The following is a 17,277-nucleotide window of genomic DNA, read 5'->3' as shown; positions in this document are numbered from 1 at the left end:
AAAGGGGAAGGTGTGCTGGAGTATATGTGGGCAGGTGCTTGCTGGAACCTGCGTGGGAACCAGTTGGCAGGTGAAGGGGGGAGGGCAGACAAGTCACATTTTACCCACTTCGCTGCTTGGCTTCTGCCACTCTCTCCCTCTTCGTCATCTGCGACTTTGAGTACTTGCATGGCTTCTGGTGGTGCTTTTCTTTTGTGTGACTTGTCATGACTCAAATTACCTGTGTCATTAGTCATATTTTGGAAGTTTGGGGTGGTTTGGAAGCAACTCTTCCAGAAAGCTGGAAAAAGAACTGTTGCCCCAAATGATGACGAGATGACAGACAGCTCTGGCCAGCTGTCCCTCACCAGCAGTTGTGGACCTTGGCTTCCCTTTCTCTGGATTTGGAAGTGTTCCTATGAGTCAACAATGGTGCCTTTCTTGGCCAGCAGCTTCTCTGCAGTCACACTGGCATCTTGGTTGGAGCAAGGGCTTAGTGATGTGTGAGTGGGGACAAAGCTTACTCTTGTATCTGGGCCTTTTCCCAGTTTCCCTCTATGCTGAGTAGTCAGTCGGGGTCATTCTGCTGTCTCTCCCCTGATGCCCTGAGATTGGTATTAGAAGTAGCAAGTTTGGAATCTCTTTCATTTGGGGAAATATCTCTTATGTGCTTTTGATTTCTTATTCTGATTTGGAGAAGGAGCACATTGTCAATAAAGTGGATAAGGGGTGGTCCTGGGTTTTCTGTACCATTCCTGCAGTATCTCTCAACCTCTAGGAGGCAGTGGGGATTCTGCTTGAAGAAGACTAGATGAAGGAACTTGAAGGTGGTGCACAGCTTGAGTGGGACTCTGTTGTCTTCAGGTGCCCTTCTTCCACCCGTTTCCCCTTCCCTCTGATGACCACCATTCCTGGGGTCTGCTGACCAGAGTGGCTCAGGCTGTCACTGGATAGCAGTGGACTCTTTTTTTAAGTCAAATGGAGATCACTTAATCTACTCTTTTTACCTCATTGAGCAGAAGCAAATGTAGTGACAAAATATAAGTGCACCTTACTTAAGAAAAGGGGAAGTATTTTATAAATCAGCAAAATAGTATGCTTTCATATTATTCTTCAAGACCTGACTATCCTATGAAATTATTTAAAAGTAGAGAAAAATTTGATAACTTGAGGTAGGCATATGTGTGCACACGTGTATATGAGTGTACAAATGAATGTGCACAGGTGTGCTTGACCAGTCAAGTCTGGAAGTCTACTTTTCAGGTTGACAGTAAGATATGGTCCAACCAACATCTGTCTTCTGGGGCTGTTAGCATAAAAATCTGCAGACCAGTGGTTGACTGTGTGAGTCATGGGTGTGCTGGGGACACCTACAAGCTTGGGATTATGTTATTTTTTTTTTCTTGTTCCCTATGATTCTCTTCTAGGATGTGACTTTCAGACTGTGGCTGGCCTGGGTTGACTTAGATGTCTCAGGTCCTATGTGTTGGACTGAGCAAAAACCCATTGCCATTACTCCTTCCCTTCCCTTCCCTTCCCTTCCCTTCCTCCCTTCCTCCCTTCCTCCCTTCCTCCCTTCCTCCCTTCCTTCCCTTGCAAGAGGTGTTTTCCTTTAAATGATCAATTTTCGTGAAAAAGGAAATTACTAGAAAGAGGACCTAGGACCTCGAATCAGTAGACTTTGAGCAGCTGGGTTTCATCTGCCTTCCTGGGTGCTGTGTCAACCTCAGGTAGTGACATTCCTATAACCTGTTTCCATTTAAGACTATTAGCACTCAGGCTTGTCTTTTTTGGAACCTTGGGTGGGGAGGAAAGAGACTGCAGCAGGTAGCTCTGTGACCTGGTGGGTTTCAGCTTCAGGAAGCATTTTATTTGTTCAGAGTGTGAAGAGACTTGGAGAGTGAAACTCTGTGCTGGATGCCAGTCCTTGTGATAGTAGCTGGCTCTTAAGAAACAAATCCCATGTTTCTTTTAGATTTTTTTACCTTATTTGTAAGGAAGTCTTGAAAGAGACCAAGGAGAAATACACAAGCCATAAATGTACGTCTGAACACACCTGTGTAAACTGAGTCCAGATTAGGAAAGAGAACACTAACAGAACTTCAGAAGCCTCCTTGATGACCCTGCCCTGACTGCACCCTCTTTCCTTAGTCACCATCCTGACTTAGTTTTATCTATTTTTTTTAACTCCATGTGAATAGACCCACCATGGATGTCCTCTTGTTTTTGGTTGCTTTTGTTCAGGGCAGTGTTTGTGTGATCTGTCTACATTGTCGTGTGAGATATGGTATTTGGTTGTATTCATATTGTCTACTTGGTTTCTGTGCAAGGACATTTGGGTATTTTTCCAGACTTTAGCTCTGATGAATAAAACTGATATGAATCATCTTCCATATGCCTTTTGACATGGGTGAGTTTACACCTCGTGGTGGCATATCAAATGCTTGCTTTACTTTTCCCAGTGCACTTACTTATTGAGCAAGTGGTTAGAGAATCCACTGTAGACCAACCTCTACCCTGCTGTGAGATCAGGAATAAGACATGGAAGGTCTGTTGAGAGGAGAGGGCAGCTATTTCAGATGGCTCTCTAAAGAGTTGACATTTAAGTAAACACTTCAGGGATGAGAGCTGGCCAGCCAGGTAAGGTACTGAAAAGGAGTACTTCCTGAAGTGGAAAGAGCTTGCAGACGTTAATGGACAGTGATGCTGTCTCAAGAGTGGGCTGATCAGCACAGAAAAGTCCAAGGATTGCCTAGACCTAATCCAAGCTAATGAAGTAATTAGACCTGGGACATTTAACTTTCCTTTGTAGGAGTCAGGAGGAAGGGCTGTGTCTGTTTTTGTTTTTATTTTAAATAAACTAAAAGCAATGATTCATTAAGCAGTGAATCACTTCATAGCAGCTTTCAGGAGAGGACCAGGCAGCATGATGGGACTGTGTTCTATGCTGTCCACAACTGGTCCCTGGCTTGAGCCTACCAAAAGGCCTGTAGGCTGGACACGTTGCTAGGGCCTTGTGTTTTGAAAATAGGCACTACTATTGGGTTCCTGGTTTTTAGCCCGTGACTCATCTTCCCCAGACCCAGAGGGTCCAGATTCCCAGGCTGGGAGTTTACCCAACCAGGATGTCAGCAGTGTCAAGCTTCAGCGATGTGGGGAAGTCCGTTTAGCTAGAAGGGACACCCTGTTTTTAGGATGAGGGTGGGGGAGTGCTGTAGGCTGAATGAGAGATCTGAGCAGGAGGAAATGGCCTGGAGCTGTGGGTGTGGTTCTTGTCTGCCGGTCCAGGCCCCCCTTCCAGAACTATCATGGCTAAAGCCAGCTTGGTGTGCAGCTCTGATTGGAATGGGAACCACATGGAGGCTGAAAACTGGACAACATCCTCTGGAGATTTCTCCCTTTCTTTTGTGTTGCTGATGTTTCATTTTTAATTAAGATGCCCTTGTTGGGAAATTTTCTAGCTCTGGTAAAAATCTATCCTGACTACAGAGGCTCTGTCACATTGAGGAGGAGTGGAAGGAGATGCTCCAATAAATTCAGATCCCAAAGAAATCCCTCTTTGTTGCACAGGTTAGTGGGTGACCGTGGCACAAGAGCCCTGTGGGTAGTTGGAGTCTCTATGCCCATTCAGAGTAGGGGTTCCTCTTGACTTTTCCCAGCTCTATGGCTCTGGCAGCTCCTCTCAGAACTTCTATTGATGGTTTCCTAGTGTTCTTTTCCACCCTCCAATTTTATTAGTATGTAAAGAAGATAAAAGGCTCCTCTGTATTAAATAAACTTAAAATTTCCCATGGTATGGAGCAAGGCCTCAGCCACCCACTGGCTTGCCCTCTCCCCGACCCCAGCCATTGGCTGAGGAGCTGTGAGGCACACTTGGTGTTCCCCTGTGCATCTCTTCTTTCCTCCCTCTCTTTTCAAAATCGAGTTCTGCTTCTTGGGTATGAATGCTGAGAACCATTTCTGTTAATTTACAGGTCTTACGAGTGTCACGCCATTGCCTTCCTGGCTGGGTGGCCTCCGATTCATGTGGGTTTCCCGCCATCTGGCCCCAGCCCATCTGGCCCCTGTGTGGGTCAGGCTCCCCCACCTACACCACCCAGAGTTGGCACACATCTCTAGTTGTGGAATAAAGGAAAACCTTCAAATTTTTCTTCCCTGATAAGTTTCCACTTTAGTTCTCATACAAATCTTTGTTTCCTGGCACCACTGAGCTTGAAAGTGTGAAATGACAGAGAAAGTAAAGTTTGATTCCAGGATAAAGTTTGATTAAAGTCACCAGGAAGGTTCCTTTTGTCCTTGATACCTTTTATTAGTGTGATCTGACTATGTTTTACGTTGATCTGGCACTTGATTTGTAAGATTTATTAGCTAGAAGAGTTCTTCAGCCTCCCAGGGAACCTAGGTACTTTTGTTAAAATAATTAGAAACTAGGTGTTGTGGGGGATCACTTTTATTCTTGCTAATGTTAGCAGCCAGCTCTGAGCATTCTTGGAAGGTCTGATGAAATGCTCATTTTAAATGCAAATTCTTTGCATGGTTAGGAGGAAAATGAAATCATTCTGGCTCCCAGCACTCACTCTGCATTTTTGCCATTCCTTCTGGTGGCCGAGGGGAGGGCTCATGACTAAATCCCTCAGCATCTTTATTATGATTTCTGATCTGAACTTGCTGAGAGGAAGCCTGGGCCCCAGGATGTTAACTCTCTGTTGCCAACTGACTACAGCATGTGGTTGCCTGAAGTGAATGTTCAGTAGTCTCCTGCGCCCCACCCACTAGTGATCTTTGGATTCTCTCTCATTTCTTTTATGGATGGTGGATGTTCTGGGAAACTTATGGTAAGTGGAAGTATTTCCCCGCCCCCTCATTTTTCTTTGCGGCAAATGAAATGTGCTAAGCCCTTTATCCTATGCTATAGCAGCAGCGTGTGCTGATTCCTTTTAGCCTTAGTAGGTTTTTCCAGTTTCCACTCTTTTCTGGGAGTTTCCTTTCCCTTTATCCTAGCTACTTGCCACCTGGAGAATCCTTGGCTTCATGCATGATGGACATGAGGGGGCTCCTGTGCAGCATGGCTGGCATGAGTGGTTCATTGTCTGTGACTCTTTCAAAGAGGGATTTCAGTGCATGATTGCAAAGCAGGTGAGCACATTACATTCCTTTTCCTGAAAGTGAGACTCCTACTTGTAAACAACTGTTGTCTCCTGTGGTTCTAGAGACTATCAGGTCATGTGTGGAGGGGTTCAGCCTCTTAGTGAAAGCCCCCCTTCTCCAGTGTTATGGATATAGCCAGCACCAATGGAGAAGGTTGGGGAGATGGCAAGGTAGTAAAGGATATAACATGTTTCTCTATCCACAAAATAATGACTTTATACTGGGTCTACCTTGAAAGTTAGGGCAGTGGGTGATTTATGGTTGCCAATCATTATGAAATGCAAAATCTTCATCCATACATCGAATGTACTTGCAACCATGCTATTTTCTCTTTTGATTGTAAAGTCATTTTGTTTTTCTTTTTGACTTAAGTATTCTTTCCAAGCAGAACATAGAATTCAAAACAAAATTTCCAAATTTGTCCCCAGTTTGTTGACTAAACTGAATCACAGGGTTTTGGAGTTGGAAGGGGGTCCTGGAGCCCAGGAGCTCTTGGCTTTTTATTTCTGTGGATTATGAGGTCACCAGGGTCTCTCTTGATGGTTGGTGATGTGGAGAAATGCTTTCAGCAATGCTCCTTTCTCCAATGCAAATGTAATAGGGCTTTGAGAGACCTGGTGGGGAATGCCCCCCGTGAGAGACATTGGCTCCAGACCTGGAGGCATTCCATACTGGGAGGCTTGAGAATTAGTGGTTGGACCCAGTTCAATGGCTGCAAAGCTTCTGAAATGGACAACTTCTCTGTCTAGTAACAATGAAGGAGGGCTCAGGAAGTTCAGGTAGTTATGTCCAGACCAAGCAGTCTCTATTGGTTTGACTCCACTAAGCAGCTCGTACTTTTAATTTCTGCCAATGGGTAAAAATGAGGACAAATTACATGGTAGATGGGGGATAAGTGTAAACAAACAAAATAAGCAAAAAACTCCTAAAGCTAAGGAGTTTTAAACAGCGTGAAACCCAATGAAGAATGAGATCTCCATTTTATAAATCTTGGTCAAGCTTGGAAAGATACTCCCCAATGCAAGCCTACCTCAGTTTGTAGCAGATGTATGGGCAGAGTTTAAAGTTGACCTTGGGCCTTGTAAGTTAAGAAATTGCTTTGGGTGGTTGTGAACATATGTTTGCAAAGTGGCAAAGACTCTTTCCCTGCCCCAGCATAGGCTGGAGACCTGAGTTCTGTAGCTGGGCCTGCCTCTAAGTGTATTGGTTAAGTCACCAAATATATCTGGGCAGTAGTTTCCTTCTCTGGAGGAGCAAGGGCAGTGGCAAATTGCTGCTTCTGTCTCCTTCCTGGGCAGGAGTGAAGTTCTGAGTGGTGATCCTGGATTTATGAAACCAAGATAAGCCTAAGACATCTCATTGGAGCCTTAATTTTACTCAGGGAATATGGAAGATCAAAACGTATTTTTATATGAAAGTAACCATGCAAATATTGAAGAAGTGCACATTTTGCATGACTTAAACTTTAGCTAGAATATAGAATTCCATAAATGAAGTGAAAGAAAGCCCATGCTTTCTGTGTATGGCTTCCCACTAACCTCTGTCCTTAGTGGAATTCTGACTGGAGAGAGTAAGAACCCCTGGCCTGTAAGATCCTCAGAGTCTTTTTGCATCTAGAATTTCTTGTTGGAAAAGAAAAGATACATCTTTGGTGTAGAGTATTGAGTAACTTTTCATGCCCATCACCAGAAAGGGTCTCTGGAAGAATGGACAATAACAATAAAGGTTGTCTAGACTTTAGAAATCCAGGAACTTGAAGTTTTCCTTTCCTTTGGTGTTAACCAAAAAGCTTTTGTTATTATTCTGAAGTGTTATTCCTGAACCAGAAAGAGAACAGATCTGGTTTTGGTGTAATGGGAATTATGCCAGAGGAGGTAGCATGCTGATTAAAATTTCTTTGAAATGGCTTTAACAGAATACTGACAAGGGAATCAGTGTGAAAGTTAAAACTTCTGACATCCCCCTTGTACCTGGGATTTATTTAGCAAGGGAATGTTAGGACGTTAAGAGGCTATGTCCAGTTGGTATTTGCTTCTGAAATTATTTCTTGTTATGAAGAAGTTGTCTTTTGATGTTGATGTTCTTGATGATTCTGTAGAAGCTAATGTCAGAGGCTTTAGATAGGACTATGCTGTCTGTTTTCTCAAGAGAAAGAAGGCCAGGACCTGGCAGATGAGCAAAAGAACACCTACGAAAAAAGAAGTGGTCCTGAAAACGCTATCCGACCATTTGTCAACAATCATTTTATGTGGGGAGTCTCAACTGTGTGACGTAAGAGGTAATTTATAATGTTTCCATGAAAGCAGGAGTAGGTGGTAGTGGGCTTTGTCTTTGTCTCTTCGTGGCATGTAATTGAAACAGCTTGGACTGAATAAGAAACATTTGTGTGATGCGGAAAAAGATTCCAGAGGCTTCCTGACTGGGGTCAAATATTGTTTCCTTATTTTATTTGGAGCATGGAAGCAAACTTCTCATCTGAGTGTTAAGAACATTGCCATTCCTATCTGCTCAGAAGCAAATGAATTTTATGACCTAGAGAACTGCAAGATGCTAGACCGTATAACACAGTGAATCAGAAGAGAAAGCGTGTGAGATCATCTGTCTCAAAAGAAATATATAGCTTTTAGGCAGATATATAAATTCAGTTCTTTCTACATGCTACTTGCTCAGAATCTGTTCTTTAAGAAAAGTGTGCCCCATTCATTTTTAAGTTCCTAATTTTTTAAACTGGCCCTAGAGGATCACTGGAATTTGCTGTCAGCCATTGGGAAATAGAGCCTGGACTAAAGTAGTAGAGAATTTCGTGTTGGTACAGTGTGCAAGGCAAAGCTACTTTCTTTGGTTCAGGCTGCGTGGGTGCTGGCTTAATTCTGGAATTGGCACTCTGAGGGCACCCCTGAAAGCTAAGACATAGGTAGTGTGTAGATCCTTGAGTTCTCAACGTCTGCTAATGTTTATGTTGGAAGCTGTGTTGGATATAAGAGTTCAGGTGGTAAGGGGCACCCCTATCTGCCAGGAGCACATTTTGATGAATGGGAAAGACACACAGAAGAGAACCGACTAGTGTGAGGTTTTTCCCAGTGGGACAAAGATTGGGGAATCCTAGGGGTCATCCCAGGCTAGGGGGATGTGCTGGATTTGGGGGGAAGGAATATTTTATTTGAGAAAGATGGTGTGTGGAGGAGCTTTCCTGGAAGGAATAACTTGGGCACAGACCCAAATGTGGGTGTGATGAAGGCACATTGGTGGGGGGGGGGCAGAGCCCCAGACACCTTCTTGGAATTAGTCAGTGGTGTGTGCCTATGAGAAAGGTGGGAATAGGGGATAAATTGGGAAACCAGGTGAGAATCTTATGTACGAAGGACCTCAGATCCCAAGGTACAAAATTCCAACTTTATCCTGAATGCAGAGGAAAATATCAAGCACAGGGCAGAAGGAATAGAGGAACTAGCAAAAGCAGTATGGCAAACAGGGCCAGAAGACACAGAGAGAAGAGAAGCACTTTCCAGTCTGATTCCCTGCCATCCTGCTGCTGTCTGGCTGATGGGGAGCCCAGCTGCTCCTGTGTGCTGGGCCTTTGTGACAATGGTTGAGTTTTTTTTTTTTTTGTTTTTTTCTTGTATTTTGGTCACAGTCCTCGATTTTCAACTTAGCTTGAAAAATCACTGAATTACGCTGGACTCCCTGGGGGAGAAGGTCCAATAACACCCTTCCTTCTCCTCAAACTATTACTGCTCACCCTAGTCACCTGCCATATGCTCTGGGCTTTTCCCTATCTCTTACCTTTCCTTGTGACCAATCTCCTGGGCACCAGGCCCTATGCAGGAGCTACCAGTGCTGGAGGGAAGGGCAGTCCCTGTCCCCAAGGAGCTCCTGCTTGAGAGAAGCAGAACAGAGGACCTGGTGCCACATGAAGAGCATAGGAAGATGGGTGTAGTGGCACACGCCTATAATCTCAGCAGCTTGGGAGGCTGAGGCAGGAAGATCTCGAGTTCAAAGCCATTTAACAAGCAATTTAACAAGACCCTAAGCAACTTGGTGAGACCCTGGCCTACCACAGGCATTAGTCACTACTTCCAGCAACTAGTTCCTTTCAATCAAGGGCCTGGGCCAGGACTGAAAGGGAACTCTGTGATAACAGCCCTGCATCTCTGAGGCNAAAAAAAAAAAAAAAAAAAAAAAAAGGCTGGGTATGTGGGCTCAGTGGTTAATTGTCCTTGGGTTCAATCCCCAGTACCAAAACCAAACAAACAAACAAACAAAAAAACAGACATTGGAGACTTCTGGGGAGCCAGGCAAGGGATGTAGTGTAGCTGAGGGAGGAAGAGGAGATGAGCTGAACAGCCTGTCTCAAAAACAGTGTCTTCACTTGATAACCAAAGCTGCTTTTGAGCCTGGCCTTCCAGGAAGGCAGAAATTTGGGGTTTCCTCCTGCCCCTGAAGTCTTAGGCAGGACTGAGGCTATTTTATTGTTGGAATTATTCAAGGGATTCTTCATGTGTTGCCTATAGAATAAATCAATAATGCTCCGAAGTTCTTTTTATGGAAGGTCTATTGGAACTAATGAAATAATAATTTAAGAGCACTGTTGTCCTGATATAGCCTCTTTCTAAGGATGAAAGAGTACAGCTCCTACTGAACATGAAGAGGTGTCAACAAAGTCTTTATGCCTTGGAGTACCTCCTCCTTCCTCTTTGAGTGCTCAGCACAGTGTCTGGCACTTCTGTATCTAATAAGGAGGCAGAGCAGGGCCACGTACTTAAGCTTGCCCACACATCCCACAACTACCCATAGGTTGCATGCCATTCCTATTGGCCCCGTGTCTGCTCCAGCAGTGTTGGGGCTGCTGGTGTGATAATGCAGGGGCAACATGAGACCTGGAGCATGTGGCCTTTTCCTGCTCCTGTTCTGAGACTTGTCATGGATCCACTAGAGTGAGTCACTGGGAGCTAAGTTTTAGCACAGTCTTGGGCCTCAGAGATGCAGGGCTGTTATCACAGAGTTCCCTTTCAGTCCTGGCCCAGGCCCTTGATTGAAAGGAACTAGTTGCTGGAAGTAGTGACTAATGCCTGTGGTAGGCCAGGGTCTCACTCCTCATTGAGAGTTTCAGCCCCCCTTTGGCTAAGGAGCCCAGGTTGTTGGATTCTTTTGGGTCAAACATCAAAGAGCTACCCCCTGGAATCTGTTTCCTGGCTTAGCCATCCTCCTGCCTGGGTCCCCTAGGGTGGAAACAGTGACTGTGTCTGAGAGGGAGCATTCTGAATTTGAGAAGGATCCCACTCATGCATAGGCTCAGTGGGAAAGGCGTGTGAGATCATTTTGTTCCCCTGTTAGTTTCTGAATCCTTTGTCCTGCTGAAATTGGCAGGCTTTTACTTTTCCTGAGCTCTTAGCAAATGGTTTCCCTGTAAAGCTATTGTTTTGAGTAGATCAAGAATTTTGGGCCTGCGACTGTGTGTGTGTGTGTGTGTGTGTGTGTGTGTGTATGTCTAAGTCTAAGCATGTATGCTTGCACACACACACACACTCACACGCGCGCGCGCGCGCATAGGCCATGTCCATTTCCCACTCAGGAAAGTTGGCAGAATCCAGTGGGATGTTTTACTTTTGAGGAAGGTGATACATTGAAGAATGGGGTCTGTAATCTGAATTTTGCTTTTTCTTCTTTAAGCAGCAAACTTTAGCTAGGAGAGAAGTAGAAAGATTCTTAGTAAGAAATAGGGGACTGAAATTATTTCCTTCTTTAGGCATAGACTATTGTGCTTTACCCTGAATAGATATGATGTGAAAGCAGTCCGGAAGGGGTTAAAATGTGATTGGGTATCATGATGCCAATTTTTGGCTATTGTGATTGCTATGGTTTGAATGTGTACCCCCCAAATCCATATGTTGGAAATCCCCAGTGCAATGATAGTGATTAAACCATGAGGATTCTGTCTTTATACGTGGATGAATGTCATTGTCAAGGGAGTTGTTAGTTATCTTGAGTGGGTTTTGTTACCGAGGTGAGTTTGACACCCCTGTTGCTCTTTTGCCTTCTGTTGCCCATCTACTTTCTGCCATGGAATGGCACAGAATGAAGACCATCCAGATGTGGCCCCTTATTCTTGGACTTCCCAGGCTCTAGAACCATAAGAAATTTCTTTTTAAATTACCTATTCTCAGACATTCTGTTATAGAAACATAAACTAATACAGCAACTTTAAAAAACAAAAATGACAGATTTGTCTACTAGTAAAATTACAAGAAAGTCTTTTGGGACAACTTATTCTTGTTCATATTATTAGGAGAAGAACATATTTTCTATTTGGTCATGATAATGTTGGTGAGTACGGGAAGGGCTGGGACTTGAGATAGATACCCTTTACCTACTTTTCTGGTCACTGGATGACTTGACCATCAATTAAGCAGAATTCTCATGACAAAGATAAAATGGTGAACCAAAGGAGACCATGTAAGGAACTCAGACCTCTGCATCCAGCCTGGGAAGGAGGTGGCCCAATGTTCCTCCCAACTCTGCAGTGTCTGACTCTTTGCTCCGTTCTCAGCTGCTGAGGACAACATAAGGAGACAGTTTCCTGGTAACAGAATGTGCCACAGGAAATAAGCCTGTGGAGTGTGTCAGTGGAGAGACCATCATGTCTGCAGAAATCCAACACTGGCTTTTCCCAGACTGGCAGGCAGCATCAGAGGTCAGCATGGCATTAGCCCAGAATGTAGGACTGTCCTAGGGCGTGGACTTTAAAAAAAAAAAAAGAAAATGTATTTATAGAAGATGTTCCTGGAGCCAGAATTTCTGACTGTTCCTTGTCAGGCCCCACCCCTTGACAAACACTGGGCTCATTTCAGTTTTATTGGTGTCTTAAACTGGAGCAGAGAATAACTTAGGCTATAACTCTTGGGGTCATTGTCACTGACATACATCTTTAAAAGAATTCTTTATTAAAAAATACCAATAGAAAAGGATATAAATGTATAGGTAGAGTTTAAAACTGGGTGTTGTGGTCCATACCTATAGTCCCAGCACTTGGGAGATTGAGACAGGAGCATCTCTTGAGCCCAGGAGTTCAAGGCCAGCCTGGGCAACACAATCCTGTTTCAAGGAGGGCTGGGGAAGGTAGTTATAAAAAAATAAATAAAAATGAACATCTATGGAGTGCACAGCTTAGAAGTACTTCCCCCCTTCTCAGAGATAACACTATGTATATATTCCTAAATAACATGTGCATTTGTTTATCATTATTTTAGTTTTGCAAAATGGAGTACAAAGCCCCACCCTAGCTTTCTAAGAAAGCTATTGAAGCTCTTGACAGGTCCAGAGGAGTAAGGATTCCAGCTGTGCTGAGCCATGTTGCCACCGCCAGAAGGGCCAGACTCTCCACCATTCATCCTGCAAGAAACCAGCCTCCTCCCTACTCTCTACTCTTTAATATTACTTTACAAAAGGGGTTGCCATTCCCAGTTCCATATGCAGAGCGGCTATAGGAAGTTGAGAATTATAATAGGATTCTTATAATGTGTTAATATAGCAAAGGTCCTTAATCTGAGGTATAAGGAAAACGATGTGGTAATTGTGGTAGAGTTTTATGTTTTTTAAAAAATGGATCCTGGGACTATCAAAGAATTCTTGGCATTTGTTTGGTTTCCTGTGTCCTATTGAAGATTGCCTAATTTGTTGAAGGGAAACAGTGGTAAGTAAGCTATGCTGAGGTATTCCAGTGTGGAAGCCTTGACCATGCTGTGGAAGATTTTCTCTGAAATCTATATCTTTTCTTGACCCAGAGTAACTAGAATGCTAACATGTAAAGAAAAATATGGTATGGTTGCTGTAGTTTCAAAACAAATGATCTCACTGCCTAAATTTTGCTTTATGCAAAAGAAACCTTAAATTTTGCCTTATAATATTGGACCATTGAGGAAATTCAAATACCTATTTAGTAAGGTTGGGGGCAGATTTGTCACCTTTGAAGCTAACTCTCTAGTAAGAAAATACAACTGTTACACCAAATTAGCAGTTATTGCCTAAGAGATATGGTAAGTTAAATTTATAAGGACTGAGATTTCTTTTCTACAAAGTAGGCAAGTAATTACACTTTGTATAAGATGACTTAATGTGAAGTATTTTCAGTTTTGTTCCAAAAGTGTGAGGGAATGTAGGATTTTCCAGCCAAAGGACACCTGAGGTCTGTCCCATCCATGCTTATCTTACGGATGAATGGCTGGAGGTCCACAAGGTTAAGCATGATCTGCCCAAGATTGCATTGATTTGTTGAGGCCAGCTGGAACTAGAATCCAGGGGGAAGAGAAAACTATTTAGATGATTATGTTTAAATATAAAATTAGATAAAGACTTAATAAAAATCATAAACAGAAGTCTCATTTCCTAGAGAACGAGCATTTGATCATCCATTTCATTCCAACAAAAGGAAGCATTGGCAAAAGTCTGAGTCTTCCAGCCTTTAAAATGTATTAATGTCTCTGGTCCCTAAGAATTTCCTGAGAAGGATCTCTTGGGTTTGCAAACCTGGTATTATGGAAAAGGAGCTTTCCATTTAGTTCTGTGTTCAGTACATCTCAAAAACTCAGTCTTATTGTCTTTAGGTTTCCCCCTAAATTCTTTAGGCTATCTTCCTCTGTGCAAACGTGAACTATTCTGTTTTTCTTGAGCTTTGTTTTTGAAGAAAACCAGGAGTTTCGGTTTGGCTGGTGCAAGTCTTCTGGGATTAAGGAGAGAGAACTAGAGGAACAGTTAAGATTTGGAACTGCAGGCTGCTTTGTCTCCTCCTCAGTTAACAGACAGAATAAGAATAACATTTGTTTAGAAGCTGAGTTTTATTAGGAAGGTAATTTACAGGGATAACTTATGCTTTATAGGGTTGGTTCTGTGATTCTAGTCCTGGTCTTGCCATTATTTGCCTATGGTTTTGGGTAAGGCCTGTCTGCTTTCTGAGACTTGGCTTTCCTCATCTGTGAACTGACGGCCTCAGGCCTGCTGATCTCCAGGGCCCTCTCCAGCCATAAGTCTGGGCGCCATGCTGGGGGATGTGCAGAGGCAGCTGCTCTGGATTTGCAGCTGAAGGAAGGTGTGTCTTCCCAAACTGAAGACAAAAGGTTTGCCAGCTCTGTGGCTACACGGGGCCCTGACACCATCAACCCTGTGTGATATTTCCCTTTTCTACCCTCTTTATCATCTGAACCCATCAGAAGTATCAAGTGTTGTGAGAATGTTGCTCATCTGTTAATGTGGCCTCCTGCACTGACATGTGTCATTTGTGTTTTCTCTGTCAGTGCGCTGCTGCAGGGTAACATCTGGACTGGACTACTGGCCCCTCTAATGCTTGGCTGCCCACAAGTTCCTGTGTCAACGTGTTAAAAACTGTGAGTAATCTCCATGTGTCTGCTTTGCAGACCTTTGGAATCTTATGGTTGCAGAAGTTGTGGCCAGTGGTGAGAGTCCAGCAGATATGGCTGAGGGACTCCTTCCCTCTAGAGCCAGCCCCTGACACGCTCAGCTCTGAGAGCCTGTGAGATGGTGGCTTTGACTCTAGATGGGGCTTTTCTGTTCCTCCCACAGTCCTCATCCTTGTGGGGCCTTCTGAATCTGCTTCCTTGGAGCTTCTTTGTTCTACCACCAGAGCCAAACATACAAGCCCTGAGTCTCTTTCTTGTCATCTGACAGCATGCTGGCCACACAGGCCTTTCTTACTGGCCAATCCTCTTCCTGGAATGTTTCTTGCCAGAAAATACTGGTGTCAGATGCAGGTGCCATTCCCTCCTGCAGCTTCTTCCCTGACACAAAAGTTTCTCATCCATCATGTCTCATTCTATTTTCACCCCTCTTAAAGAGGTCTTATCTGTAGTGACTACCTTTCCCCACCCCAGGGATTCTCTTTCTCTTTCCTCCTCTCTCCCTTCCTCCCTTCTTCAGATCCTTGCTCCTGTCTTTCTTTGCACTTACAGCGGGATAGGTCTCTTCCGTCAGTTGGTAGACTGCCCAGTCACCCATTCATTCATTTGACAAATATTTATTGAGTATTTACTATGTTCCAGCATCCAAGAAAGACACAGTCTACTTGCTGTTGATGAACTTGATCCAAGAGGAAAGAATAGATCAAATAAAAACCTAAGTCTACTCTCAGAGCTCTATCTGGATGGATGTTATGTTCTAAATACTGTGAAGCAGTGTCACCTGGCATCTTGTTAAAATGCAGATCCTCATGCAGGAGGTCTTGATGGGGCCATCAAATCTACATTTCAATTGAATTCTACATTTCTAACATAATACTGATTTTGCTGGTTTAGAGACTTACTAAAGTTCTTAATGGGAAAATGTCCTTGAAAGTAACTCTATGCAAACTGCTTGAGGGGGTATGTAAGTGTACAAAGCCATCAAAAGCCTGGCAGGGGTCCTGTCAGTATCCAGCCACATGAGCCCAACTGAAAAGTATGGACCCATCACTGTCACCTGTCCCCATGTGCTTGCTCCTCATCATGATTATTATATATCATGGTTTTGTCATCCAGTCCTCCCTTAAATATTGTGCTTCTCAGATTCATGGGGTGAAATCACAGGGCCTCCGTACAGTGTGCATGCTGTCAGCATTTCTGAAAATCGCGAGGGAGTTTCTGTTTGTGACAGCAGCTGGGCTCAATGGCACTTACAGTGGGTTATTAAGAGACCACATTGGAAGCTACAAACTGGCCGTAGAAACCCCACAGCGGGTGGAGCAAGGCAGGAGGGACTGAGGGCACTGCTCTAGAGGGGAGTCTTGAGTCCAAGATAACAGTATATTATTGTCACTTGGCATTGTCAAGCCCTCCCAGTAGACACAAAATTCTTGTTCAGTTTTCACAAAGAGTTCAAGTCAACAGTTCTGATAGCAGTTTAAAGAGCACTTAGAGTATCCTAGGCTTTGGGCTAAGTGCTCAAGTTACAAGTTTTTGTAACTTAACACTCCCAGAAGCCCACGTGTCAGGTACAAGTGCTGTTTCAAAGTGAGAACCAGGGGTGGGGTCCCACCATGAGAGAGTGGCAGTCAAGATCTAGCTTGGACTGTTTGACCGCACCTGGAGCTCTTTTTCCCTCTTGCTCTTGCTTGGACTGTAACTAGAAATGAATGGTTTTACTGTCAACAGTAAGATGGGGTGCTGAGTGTTTGCAACCCAGCTTATTTGTTACTTTCCTCTCTCATCTACCCTCAGTGTATCCCCAAGTAATCAATTCCCAGCATGGCAATTTAAAATGTTGCCTCTGCAGCACCTTAGCCTCTTGGGTTAGGTGGAGGAACTTGGATGATGTGGGACAGAAATGAACAGGGAGGAGAAAAAGTTTCAATTTTGGCTTGCTCTGCTGTCACCAAGTCCCAGCCAAGGTCAAGGGGAACAGCTCTCCAAGGGACTGTGGTGGTTTCTGGTGGTCTGAGGACCCAGTGCTATGAGTTAGTTCTTGATGGCTCACAGCTGGGCCAGGTAGTGGGAGGCGAGAGGTCAGTGGTTCATTTAGTGTGTTCTGAAAACTGTTTTCCAGTCACTTTGTGAGATTTCCCTATCAGACTATCTCCAACACAACAGTGCTACTCAGGGTTCTTTTTTCTTTTCTGTATCACGTACACAGTGTTTGTGTCTTATGGCTTTTAGGTTTTGAATTTGGCTCCTCGGGTTTTTGGCTTCATGTGTCTGCGTAGTACAGGGCTGGGCTAAGCCACTCACCAAATCAGAATGGAGTTGACCCACTTAGCCAGGCTTCTGTTCAAGGTATGGACTCAAATTCTCATGTTGTAGGCAATAACAGACAGGAGCTATGTTATTATTCTTGTGTTGCAAACTGCTTTACTCATCCCATGCCTATGCCCCCATCTGGAACATCGGGGTTGTTCATTCAGTGATGGGATGGAATTGCATCTTAGTTGTACCTCCTTCTAGCCCCTTTAGACTCAGGGTTAATGGCTTTTACATCCAGAGTCAAGAATCTGGAGCTAGTGGGAGCTGAGTCAAATCCCATTTCTGCAGTGTGAAAACTATAAGCCCCTGGGCATTTGCCTGGGCCTCCTTATCATGTAGATACCAATAACTAGTAGCCTGTGTTCTCTAGGCCAGTTTCCTCAACAGTGGAAGGAGAGGTGATCTTTTTTTTTTTTTTTTTTTTTTTTTA

General features: G+C 43.9%; 1 protein-coding gene across 7 annotated transcripts in view; it reads left to right on the top strand.

Annotated features, from left to right (window-relative positions):
• Positions 1 to 17,277, top strand: part of Tln2 (talin 2) — a 395,739-nt gene that overhangs the window by 51,102 nt on the left and 327,360 nt on the right. For 6 of the 7 annotated variants that reach the window (XM_048793709.1, XM_048793710.1, XM_048793711.1 and 3 more), the window contains exon 2: positions 14,415 to 14,504. The gene's annotated coding sequence lies outside the window, so the exon portion shown is untranslated. Of the gene's footprint in view, positions 1 to 7,286; positions 7,406 to 14,414; positions 14,505 to 17,277 lie in introns of those variants that run through there. The other variant, XM_048793706.1, reaches the window with a different exon arrangement.

Source organism: Marmota marmota, unplaced genomic scaffold, assembly GCF_001458135.2.
Source record: "Marmota marmota marmota unplaced genomic scaffold, marMar, whole genome shotgun sequence".
In the NCBI taxonomy this organism is placed as follows: Eukaryota; Metazoa; Chordata; class Mammalia; order Rodentia; family Sciuridae; genus Marmota; species Marmota marmota.
Note: the sequence above shows the minus strand (reverse complement) of the source record. Positions and strands in the feature narration are given on the sequence as shown.